The sequence below is a fragment of the Colletes latitarsis genome, unplaced genomic scaffold (genome assembly GCF_051014445.1).
Source record: "Colletes latitarsis isolate SP2378_abdomen unplaced genomic scaffold, iyColLati1 scaffold0002, whole genome shotgun sequence".
In the NCBI taxonomy this organism is placed as follows: Eukaryota; Metazoa; Arthropoda; class Insecta; order Hymenoptera; family Colletidae; genus Colletes; species Colletes latitarsis.
The window spans coordinates 5905437-5917331 of record NW_027488365.1 but is presented as its reverse complement, the minus strand read 5'-3'; positions in this window follow the sequence as shown (position 1 = coordinate 5917331).

Here is an 11895-nt window from a genome sequence, read left to right as displayed (position 1 = left end):
AACAAGTTTGTGAAGAATGCTAAAGTATGAGTCTGATGAGTGAAAATCCCAGGGCTAACCTAGACCTAACATGCGTTATCCTCAAAAATATTCATCGAAACCAGGTTTAATCGATTGTTTCAGTGTGGTACCACTTTACTGCGTGATCCAAAGCAGAAAAAACCCTCGATCAGGTCAACATGTATGTTAAAACTGCGAAAGTATGACCCTGATGTGGGCAAATCCCAGGCCTATCCCAGACCTAACATGCATTATCCTCTATAATATTTATCAAGACCAGGTTTAATTGAATGTTTCAGTGTGGTACCACATTACTACGTGATCCAAACCAGTAAAAACCCAGGATCCGTTCAGCAAGTATGTGGAGAATGCGAAAGTATGAGTTTGATGAGTGAAAATCCTCGGCCTAACCTAGACCTAACATGCGTTATCCTCAAAAATATTGATCGAAACCTGGTTTAATCGACTGTTTCAGTGTGGTACCACATTACTATGTGATCCAAAGCAGAAAAAGCCAGGGATCTGTTCAACAAGTATGTGAAGAACGCGACAAAATGAACCTGATGAGGGCAGATCCCAGGCCTAACCTAGACCTAACATGCGTTATCCTCAAAAATATTGATCGAAACCTGGTTTAATCGACTGTTTCAGTGTGGTACCACAATACTACGTGATGCAATCCAGAAAAAGCCCAGGATCTAGCCATCAAGTATGAGAAATATGCGAAAGAATGAGCCTGATGGGGGCAAATCCTAGACCTATCCCAGACCTAACTTGCGTTATCCTCTAAAATATTGATCGAAACCAGGTTTAATTGACTGTTTCAGTGTGGTACCACATTACTACGTGATCCAAACCAGAGAAAACCCAGGATCCGTTCAACAAGTATGTGAAGAATGCGAAAGTATGAGTCTGATGAGTGAAAATCCCAGGCCTAACCTAGGCCTAACATGCGTTATCCTCAAAAATATTGATCGAAACCAGGTTTAATCGATTGTTTCAGTGTGGTACCACATTACTATGTGATCCAAACCAGAAAATAACCCAGGATCTGTTCAACAAGTATGTGAAGTGTGCGAAAGTATGAGTCTGATGAGGGCAAATCCCAGACCTATCCCAGAGCTAACATGCGTTATCCTCTAAAATATTTATCAAGACCAGGTTTAATTGAATGTTTCAGTGTGGTTCCACATTACTACGTGATCCTAACCAGTAAAAACCCAGGATCCGTTCTACAAGTATGTGAAGAATGCGAAAGTATGAGTCTGATGAGTGAAAATCCCCGGCCTAACCTAGACCTAACATGCGTTATCCTAAAAAATATTGATCCAAACCAGGTTTAATGGACTGTTTCAGTGTGGTACCACACTACTACGTGACCCAAACCGGAAAAAACCCAGGATCTAGCCATCAAGTATGAGAAATATGCGAAAGTATGAGCCTGATGAGGGCGAATCCCTGACCTATCCCAGACCTAACTTGCGTTATCCTCTAAAATATTGATCGAAATCAGGTTTAATTGACTGTTTCAGCGTGGTACCACATTACTACGTGATACAATCCAGAAACAGCCCAGGGTCTAGCCATGAAGTATGAGAAATATGTGAAAGTATGAGCCTGATGAGGGCAAATCCAAGACCTAACCCAAACCTAACATGCGTTATCCTCTAAAATATTTATCAAGACCAGGTTTAATTGAATGTTTCAGTGTGGTACCACATTACTACCTGAACCAAACCAGAAAAAACCCTGTATCTGTTCAACAAGTTTGTGAAGAATGCTAAAGTATGAGTCTGATGAGTGAAAATCCCAGGGCTAACCTAGACCTAACATGCGTTATCCTCAAAAATATTCATCGAAACCAGGTTTAATCGATTGTTTCAGTGTGGTACCACTTTACTGCGTGATCCAAAGCAGAAAAAACCCTCGATCAGGTCAACATGTATGTTAAAACTGCGAAAGTATGACCCTGATGTGGGCAAATCCCAGGCCTATCCCAGACCTAACATGCATTATCCTCAAAAATATTTATCAAGACCAGGTTTAATTGAATGTTTCAGTGTGGTACCACATTACCACGTGATCCAAACCAGTAAAAACCCAGGATCCGTTCAGCAAGTATGTGGAGAATGCGAAAGTATGAGTTTGATGAGTGAAAATCCTCGGCCTAACCTAGACCTAACATGCGTTATCCTCAAAAATATTGATCGAAACCTGGTTTAATCGACTGTTTCAGTGTGGTACCACATTACTATGTGATCCAAAGCAGAAAAAGCCAGGGATCTGTTCAACAAGTATGTGAAGAACGCGAAAAAATGAACCTGATGAGGGCAGATCCCAGGCCTAACCTAGACCTAACATGCGTTATCCTCTAAAATATTGATCGAAACCAGGTTTAATTGACTGTTTCAGTGTGGTACCACATTACTACGTGATCAAATCCAGTAAAACCCCAGGATCCGTTCAACAATTATGTGAAGAATGCGAAAGTATGAGTCTGATGAGTGAAAATCCTCGGCCTAACCTAGACCTAACTTGCGTTATCCTCTAAAATATTGATCGAAACCAGGTTTAATTGACTGTTTCAGTGTGGTACCACATTACTACGTGATCCAATCCAGAAATAGCCCAGGATCTTGCCATGAGGTATGAGAAATATGCAAAAGTATGAGCCTGACGAGAGCAAATCCTAGACCTAACCCAGACCTAACATGCGTTAACCTCTAAAATATTTAACAAGACCAGGTTTAATTGATTCTTTCAGTGTGGTCCCACATTACTACGTGATCCAAACCAGAAAAAATCCAGGATCCGTTCAACAAGTATGTGACGAATGCGAAAGAATGAGTCTGATGAGTGAAAATCCCAGGCCTAAACTAGACATAACTTTCGTTATCCTCTAAAATATTGATCGAACCCAGGTTTAGTGGGCTGTTTCAGTGTTGTACTTCATTACTACGTGATGCAATCCAGAAAAAGCCCAGGATCTAGCCATCAAGTATGAGAGATATGCGAAAGAATGAGCCTGATGAGAGCAAATCTTAGACCTAACACAGACCTAAGATGCGTTATCCTCTAAAATATTTATCCAGACCAGGTTTATTTGAATGTTTCAGTGTGGTACCACATTACTACGTGATCCAATCCAGAAATAGCCCAGGATCTAGCCATGAAGTATGAGAAATATGCGAAAGTATGAGCCTGATGAGGGCAAATCCTAGACCTAACCCAAACCTAACATGCGTTATCCTCTAAAATATTGATCAAGACCAGGTTTAATTGAATGTTTCAGTGTGGTACCACATTACTACGTGAACCAAACCAGAAAAAACCCAGTATCCGTTCTACAAGTATGTGAAGAATGCGAAAGTATGAGCCTGATCAGGGCGAATCCCAGACCTATCCCAGACCTAACTTGCGTTATCCTCTAAAATATTGATCGAAACAAGGTTTAATTGACTGTTTCAGCGTGGTACCACATTACTACGTGATACAATCCAGAAACAGCCCAGGATCTATCCATGAAGTATGAGAAATATGCGAAAGTATGAGCCTGATGTGGGCAAATCCTAGACCTAACCCAAACCCAACATGCGTTATCCTCTAAAATATTTATCAAGACCAGGTTTATTTGAATGTTTCCGTGTGGTACCACATTACTACGTGATCCACACCAAAAAAAACCCAAGATCCGTTCAACAAGTATGTGAAGAATGCGAAAGTATGAGTCTGATGAGGGCAAATCCCAGACCTATCCCAGACCTAACTTGCGTTATCCTCTAAAATATTGATCGAAACCAGGTTTAATTGACTGTTTCAGTGTGGTACCACATTACTATGTGATCCAATCCAGAAATAGCCCAGGATCTAGCCATGAGGTATGAGAAATATGCGAAAGTATGAGCCTGACGAGAGCAAATCCTAGACCTAATGCAGACCTAACATGCGTTATCCTCTAAAATATTTATCAAGACCAGGTTTAATTGATTGTTTTAGTGTGGTCCCACATTACTACGTGATCCAAACCAGAAAAAACCCAGGATCCGTTCAACAAGTATGTGAAGAATGCGAAAGAATGAGCCTGATGAGTGAAAATCCCAGGCCTAACCTAGACCTAACATGCGTTATCCTCAAAAATATTGATCGAAACCTGGTTTAATCGACTGTTTCAGTGTGGTACCACATTACTATGTGACCCAAACCAGAAAATAGCCCAGGATCTATCCATGAAGTATAATAAATATGCGACAGTATGAGCCTGATGAGGGCAAATCCTAGACCTAACCCAGACCTAACATGCGTTATCATCTAAAATATTTATCAAGACCTGGTTTAATTGTTTGTTTCAGTGTGGTACCACATTACTACGTGAACCATACCAGAAAAAACCCAGGATCCGTTCAACAAGTATGTGAAGAATGCGAAAGTATGAGTCTGATGAGTGAAAATCCCAGGCCTATCCCAGACCTAACATGCGTTATCCTCAAAAATATTGATCGAAACCTGGTTTAATGGAGTGTTTCAGTGTGGTACCACACTACTACGTGATCCAAACCAGAAAAAACCCAGGATCTGTTCAACAAGTATGTGAAAAACGCGAAAGTATGAGCCTGACGAGAGCAAATCCTAGACCTAATGCAGACCTAACATGCGTTATCCTCTAAAATATTTATCAAGACCAGGTTTAATTGATTGTTTTAGTGTGGTCCCACATTACTACGTGATCCAAACCAGAAAAAACCCAGGATCCGTTCAACAAGTATGTGAAGAATGCGAAAGAATGAGTCTGATGAGTGAAAATCCCAGGCCTATCCCAGACCTAACATGCGTTATCCTCAAAAATATTGATCGAAACCTGGTTTAATGGACTGTTTCAGTGTGGTACCACACTACTACGTGATCCAAACCAGAAAAAACCCAGGATCCGTTCAACAAGTATGTGAAGTATGCGAAAGTATGAGTCTAATGAGTGAAAATCCCAGGCCAAACCCAGACCTAACATGCGTTATCCTCTAAAATATTGATCAAAACCAGGTTTAATTGACTGTTTCTGTGTGGTACCACATTACTACGTGATACAATCCAGAAATAGCCCAGGATCTAGCCATGAAGAATGAGAAATATGCGAAAGTATGAGCCTGACGAGGGCTAATCCTAGACCTAACCCAGACCTAACATGCGTTATCCTCAAAAATATTGATCGAAACCAGGTTTAATCGACTGTTTCAGTGTGGTACCACACTACTACGTGACCCAATCCAGAAAAAACCCAGGATCCGTTCAACAAGTATGAGAAGAATGCGAAAGTATGAGTCTGATGAGTGATAATCCCAGGCCTAACCTAGACCTAACATGCGTTATCCTCAAAAATATTGATCGAAACCTGGTTTAATCGACTGTTTCAGTGTTGTACTTCATTACTACGTGATACAATCCAGAAACAGCCCAGGAACTAGCCATCTAGTATGAGAAATATGCGAAAGAATGAGTCTGATGAGGGCAATTCCCAGGCCTAACCTAGACATAACTTTCGTTATCCTCTAAAATATTGATCGAAACCAGGTTTAGTGGGCTGTCTCAGTGTGGTACCACATTACTGCGCGATCCAAACCAGAAACAACCCAGGATCTGTTCAACAAGTATGTGAACAAATGCGAAAGTATGACCCTGATGTGGGCAAATCCCAGACCTATCCCAGACCTAACTTGCATTGTCCTCTAAAATATTGATCGAAACCAGGTTTAATTGACTGTCTCAGTGTGGTACCATATTACTACGTGATCCAATCCAGAAATAGCCCAGGATGTAGCCATGAAGTATGAGAAATATGCGAAAGTATGAGCCTGATGAGGGCAAATCCTAGACCTAACCCAGACCTAACATGCGTTATCATCTAAAATATTTATCACACCTGGTTTAATTGATTGTTTCAGTGTGGTACCACATTACTACGTGAACCATACCAGAAAAAACCCAGGATCCGTTCAACAAGTATCTGAACAATGCGAAAGTATGAGTCTGATGAGTGAAAATCTCAGGGCTAACCTAGACCTAACATGCATTATCCTCTAAAATATTGATCCAAACCAGGTTTAGTGGACTGTTTCAGTGTGGTACCACTTTACTACGTGATCCAATCCAGTAATAGCCCAGGATCCAGCCATGAAGTATGAGAAATATGCGAAAGTATGAGCCTGATGAGGGCAAATCCTAGACCTAACCCAAACCTAACATGCGTTATCCTCTAAAATATTGATCCAGACCAGGTTTAATTGAATGTTTCAGTGTGGTACCACATTACTACGTGAACCATACCAGAAAAAACCCAGGATCCGTTCAACAAGTATGCGATAAACGCGAAACTGTGAGCCTGAGGAGGGCAAGTCCTAGTCCTAACCCAGACCTAACATGCGTTATCTTCTAAAATATTGAGCGAAACCAGGTTTAATGGACTGTTTCAGTGTGGTACCTCACTACTTCGTGATCCAAACCAGAGAAAACCCAGGATCTGTTCAACAAGTATGCGAAAAACGCGAAACTGTGAGCCTGAGGAGGGCAAATCTTAGACCTAACACAGACCTAAGAAGCGTTATCCTCTAAAATATTTATCCAGACCAGGTTTCATTGAATGTTTCAGTGTTGTACTTCATTACTACGTGATGCAATTCAGAAAAAGCCCAGGATCTAGCCATCAAGTATGAGAAATATGCGAAAGAATGAGTCTGATGAGAGCAAATCCCAGACCTAACCCAGACCTAACATGAATTATTCTCTAAAATATTGATCGAAACCAGGTTTAATTGACTGTTTCAGTGTGGTACCACATTACTACGTGATCCAATCCAGTAATAGCCCAGGATCCAGCCATGAAGTATGAGAAATATGCGAAAGTATGAGCCTGATGAGGGCAAGTCCTAGTCCTAACCCAGACCTAACATGCGTTATCTTCTAAAATATTGAGCGAAACCAGGTTTAATGGACTGTTTCAGTGTGGTACCTCACTACTTCGTGATCCAAACCAGAGAAAACCCAGGATCTGTTCAACAAGTATGCGAAAAACGCGAAACTGTGAGCCTGAGGAGGGCAAATCTTAGACCTAACACAGACCTAAGAAGCGTTATCCTCTAAAATATTTATCCAGACCAGGTTTCATTGAATGTTTCAGTGTGGTACCACATTACTACGTGATCCAATCCAGAAATAGCCCAGGATCTAGCCATGAAGTATGAGAAATATGCGAAAGTATGAGCCTGATGAGGGCAAATCCTAGACCTAACCCAAACCTAACATGCGTTATCCTCTAAAATATTGATCCAGACCAGGTTTAATTGAATGTTTCAGTGTGGTACCACATTACTACGTGAACCATACCAGAAAAAACCCAGGATCCGTTCAACAAGTATCTGAACAATGCGAAAGTATGAGTCTGATGAGGGCAAATCCCAGGCCTGACCTAGACATAACTTTCGTTGTCCTCTAAAATATTGATCGAAACCAGGTTTAGTGGGCTGTTTGAGTGTGGTACCACATTACTGCGCGATCCAAACCAGAAAAAACCCAGGATCTGTTCAACAAGTATCTGAAAAATTCGAAACTATGACCCTGATGTGGGCAAATCCCAGACCTAACCCAGACCTAACATTAATTATTCTCTAAAATACTGATCGAAACCAGGTTTAATTGACTGTTTCAGTGTGGTACCACATTACTACGTGATCCAATCCAGTAATAGCCCAGGATCCAGCCGTGAAGTATGAGAAATATGCGAAAGTATGAGCCTGATGAGGGCAAATCCCAGACCTAACCCAGACCTAACATGCGTTATCCTCTAAAATATTTATCAAGACCAGGTTTAATTGATTGTTTCAGTGTGGTACCACATTACTACGTGATCCACACCAGAAAAAATCCAAGATCCGTTCAACAAGTATGTGAAGAATGCGAAAGTATGAGTCTGATGAGTGAAAATCCCTGGCCTAACCTAGACCTAACATGCGTTATCCTCAAAAATATTGATCGAAACCTGGTTTAATCGACTGTTTCAGTGTGGCACCACAATACTACGTGATGCAATCCAGAGAAAGCCCAGGATCTAGCCATCAAGTATGAGAAATATGCGAAAGAATGAGCCTGATGGGGGCAAATCCTAGACCTATCCCAGACCTAACTTGCGTTATCCTCTAAAATATTGATCGAAACCAGGTTTAATTGACTGTTTCAGTGTGGTACCACATTACTACGTGATCAAATCCAGTAAAACCCCAGGATCCGTTCAACAATTATGTGAAGAATGCGAAAGTATGAGTCTGATGAGTGAAAATCCTCGGCCTAACCTAGACCTAACTTGCGTTATCCTCTAAAATATTGATCGAAACCAGGTTTAATTGACTGTTTCAGTGTGGTACCACATTACTACGTGATCCAATCCAGAAATAGCCCAGGATCTAGCCATGAGGTATGAGAAATATGCGAAAGTATGAGCCTGACGAGAGCAAATCCTAGACCTAACCCAGACCTAACATGCGTTAACCTCTAAAATATTTAACAAGACCAGGTTTAATTGATTGTTTCAGTGTGGTCCCACATTACTACGTGATCCAAACCAGAAAAAACCCAGGATCCGTTCAACAAGTATGTGACGAATGCGAAAGAATGAGTCTGATGAGTGAAAATCCCAGGCCTAAACTAGACATAACTTTCGTTATCCTCTAAAATATTGATCGAACCCAGGTTTAGTGGGCTGTTTCAGTGTTGTACTTCATTACTACGTGATGCAATCCAGAAAAAGCCCAGGATCTAGCCATCAAGTATGAGAGATATGCGAAAGAATGAGCCTGATGAGTGCAAATCTTAGTCCTAACACAGACCTAAGATGCGTTATCCTCTAAAATATTTATCCAGACCAGGTTTCATTGAATGTTTCAGTGTGGTACCACATTACTACGTGATCCAATCCAGAAATAGCCCAGGATCTAGCCATGAAGTATGAGAAATATGCGAAAGTATGAGCCTGATGAGGGCAAATCCTAGCCCTAACCCAAACCTAACATGCGTTATCCTCTAAAATATTGATCCAGACCAGGTTTAATTGAATGTTTCAGTGTGGTACCACATTACTACGTGAACCATACCAGAAAAAACCCAGGATCCGTTCAACAAGTATGCGAAAAACGCGAAAATGTGAGCCTGAGGAGGGCAAGTCCTAGTCCTAACCCAGACCTAACATGCGTTATCTTCTAAAATATTGAGCGAAACCAGGTTTAATGGACTGTTTCAGTGTGGTACCTCACTACTTCGTGATCCAAACCAGAGAAAACCCAGGATCTGTTCAACAAGTATGCGAAAAACGCGAAACTGTGAGCCTGAGGAGGGCAAATCTTAGACCTAACACAGACCTAAGAAGCGTTATCCTCTAAAATATTTATCCAGACCAGGTTTCATTGAATGTTTCAGTGTTGTACTTCATTACTACGTGATGCAATTCAGAAAAAGCCCAGGATCTAGCCATCAAGTATGAGAAATATGCGAAAGAATGAGTCTGATGAGAGCAAATCCCAGACCTAACCCAGACCTAACATGAATTATTCTCTAAAATATTGATCGAAACCAGGTTTAATTGACTGTTTCAGTGTGGTACCACATTACTACGTGATCCAATCCAGTAATAGCCCAGGATCCAGCCATGAAGTATGAGAAATATGCGAAAGTATGAGCCTGATGAGGGCAAGTCCTAGTCCTAACCCAGACCTAACATGCGTTATCTTCTAAAATATTGAGCGAAACCAGGTTTAATGGACTGTTTCAGTGTGGTACCTCACTACTTCGTGATCCAAACCAGAGAAAACCCAGGATCTGTTCAACAAGTATGCGAAAAACGCGAAACTGTGAGCCTGAGGAGGGCAAATCTTAGACCTAACACAGACCTAAGAAGCGTTATCCTCTAAAATATTTATCCAGACCAGGTTTCATTGAATGTTTCAGTGTGGTACCACATTACTACGTGATCCAATCCAGAAATAGCCCAGGATCTAGCCATGAAGTATGAGAAATATGCGAAAGTATGAGCCTGATGAGGGCAAATCCTAGACCTAACCCAAACCTAACATGCGTTATCCTCTAAAATATTGATCCAGACCAGGTTTAATTGAATGTTTCAGTGTGGTACCACATTACTACGTGAACCATACCAGAAAAAACCCAGGATCCGTTCAACAAGTATCTGAACAATGCGAAAGTATGAGTCTGATGAGGGCAAATCCCAGGCCTGACCTAGACATAACTTTCGTTGTCCTCTAAAATATTGATCGAAACCAGGTTTAGTGGGCTGTTTGAGTGTGGTACCACATTACTGCGCGATCCAAACCAGAAAAAACCCAGGATCTGTTCAACAAGTATCTGAAAAATTCGAAAGTATGACCCTGATGTGGGCAAATCCCAGACCTAACCCAGACCTAACATTAATTATTCTCTAAAATACTGATCGAAACCAGGTTTAATTGACTGTTTCAGTGTGGTACCACATTACTACGTGATCCAATCCAGTAATAGCCCAGGATCCAGCCGTGAAGTATGAGAAATATGCGAAAGTATGAGCCTGATGAGGGCAAATCCCAGACCTAACCCAGACCTAACATGCGTTATCCTCTAAAATATTTATCAAGACCAGGTTTAATTGATTGTTTCAGTGTGGTACCACATTACTACGTGATCCACACCAGAAAAAATCCAAGATCCGTTCAACAAGTATGTGAAGAATGCGAAAGTATGAGTCTGATGAGTGAAAATCCCTGGCCTAACCTAGACCTAACATGCGTTATCCTCAAAAATATTGATCGAAACCTGGTTTAATCGACTGTTTCAGTGTGGCACCACAATACTACGTGATGCAATCCAGAGAAAGCCCAGGATCTAGCCATCAAGTATGAGAAATATGCGAAAGAATGAGCCTGATGGGGGCAAATCCTAGACCTATCCCAGACCTAACTTGCGTTATCCTCTAAAATATTGATCGAAACCAGGTTTAATTGACTGTTTCAGTGTTGTACTTCATTACTACGTGATGCAATCCAGAAAAAGCCCAGGATCTAGCCATCAAGTATGAGAGATATGCGAAAGAATGAGCCTGATGAGTGCAAATCTTAGTCCTAACACAGACCTAAGATGCGTTATCCTCTAAAATATTTATCCAGACCAGGTTTCATTGAATGTTTCAGTGTGGTACCACATTACTACGTGATCCAATCCAGAAATAGCCCAGGATCTAGCCATGAAGTATGAGAAATATGCGAAAGTATGAGCCTGATGAGGGCAAATCCTAGCCCTAACCCAAACCTAACATGCGTTATCCTCTAAAATATTGATCAAGACCAGGTTTAATTGAATGTTTCAGTGTGGTACCACATTACTACGTGAACCAAACCAGAAAAAACCCAGGATCCGTTCTACAAGTATGTGAAGAATGCGAAAGTATGAGCCTGATCAGGGCGAATCCCAGACCTATCCCAGACCTAACTTGCGTTATCCTCTAAAATCTTGATCGAAACCAGGTTTAATTGACTGTTTCAGTGTGGTACCACATTACTATGTGATCCAATCCAGAAATAGCCCAGGATCTAGCCATGAAGTATGAGAAATATGCGAAAGTATGAGCCTGATGGGTGCAAATCCTAGACCTAACCCAAACCTAACATGCGTTATCCTCTAAAATATTTATCAAGACCAGGTTTAATTGATTGTTTTAGTGTGGTCCCACATTACTACGTGATCCAAACCAGAAAAAAACCCAGGATCCGTTCAACAAGTATGTGAAGAATGCGAAAGAATGAGTCTGATGAGTGAAAATCCCAGGCCTAACCTAGACCTAAAATGCGTTATCCTCAAAAATATTGATCGAAA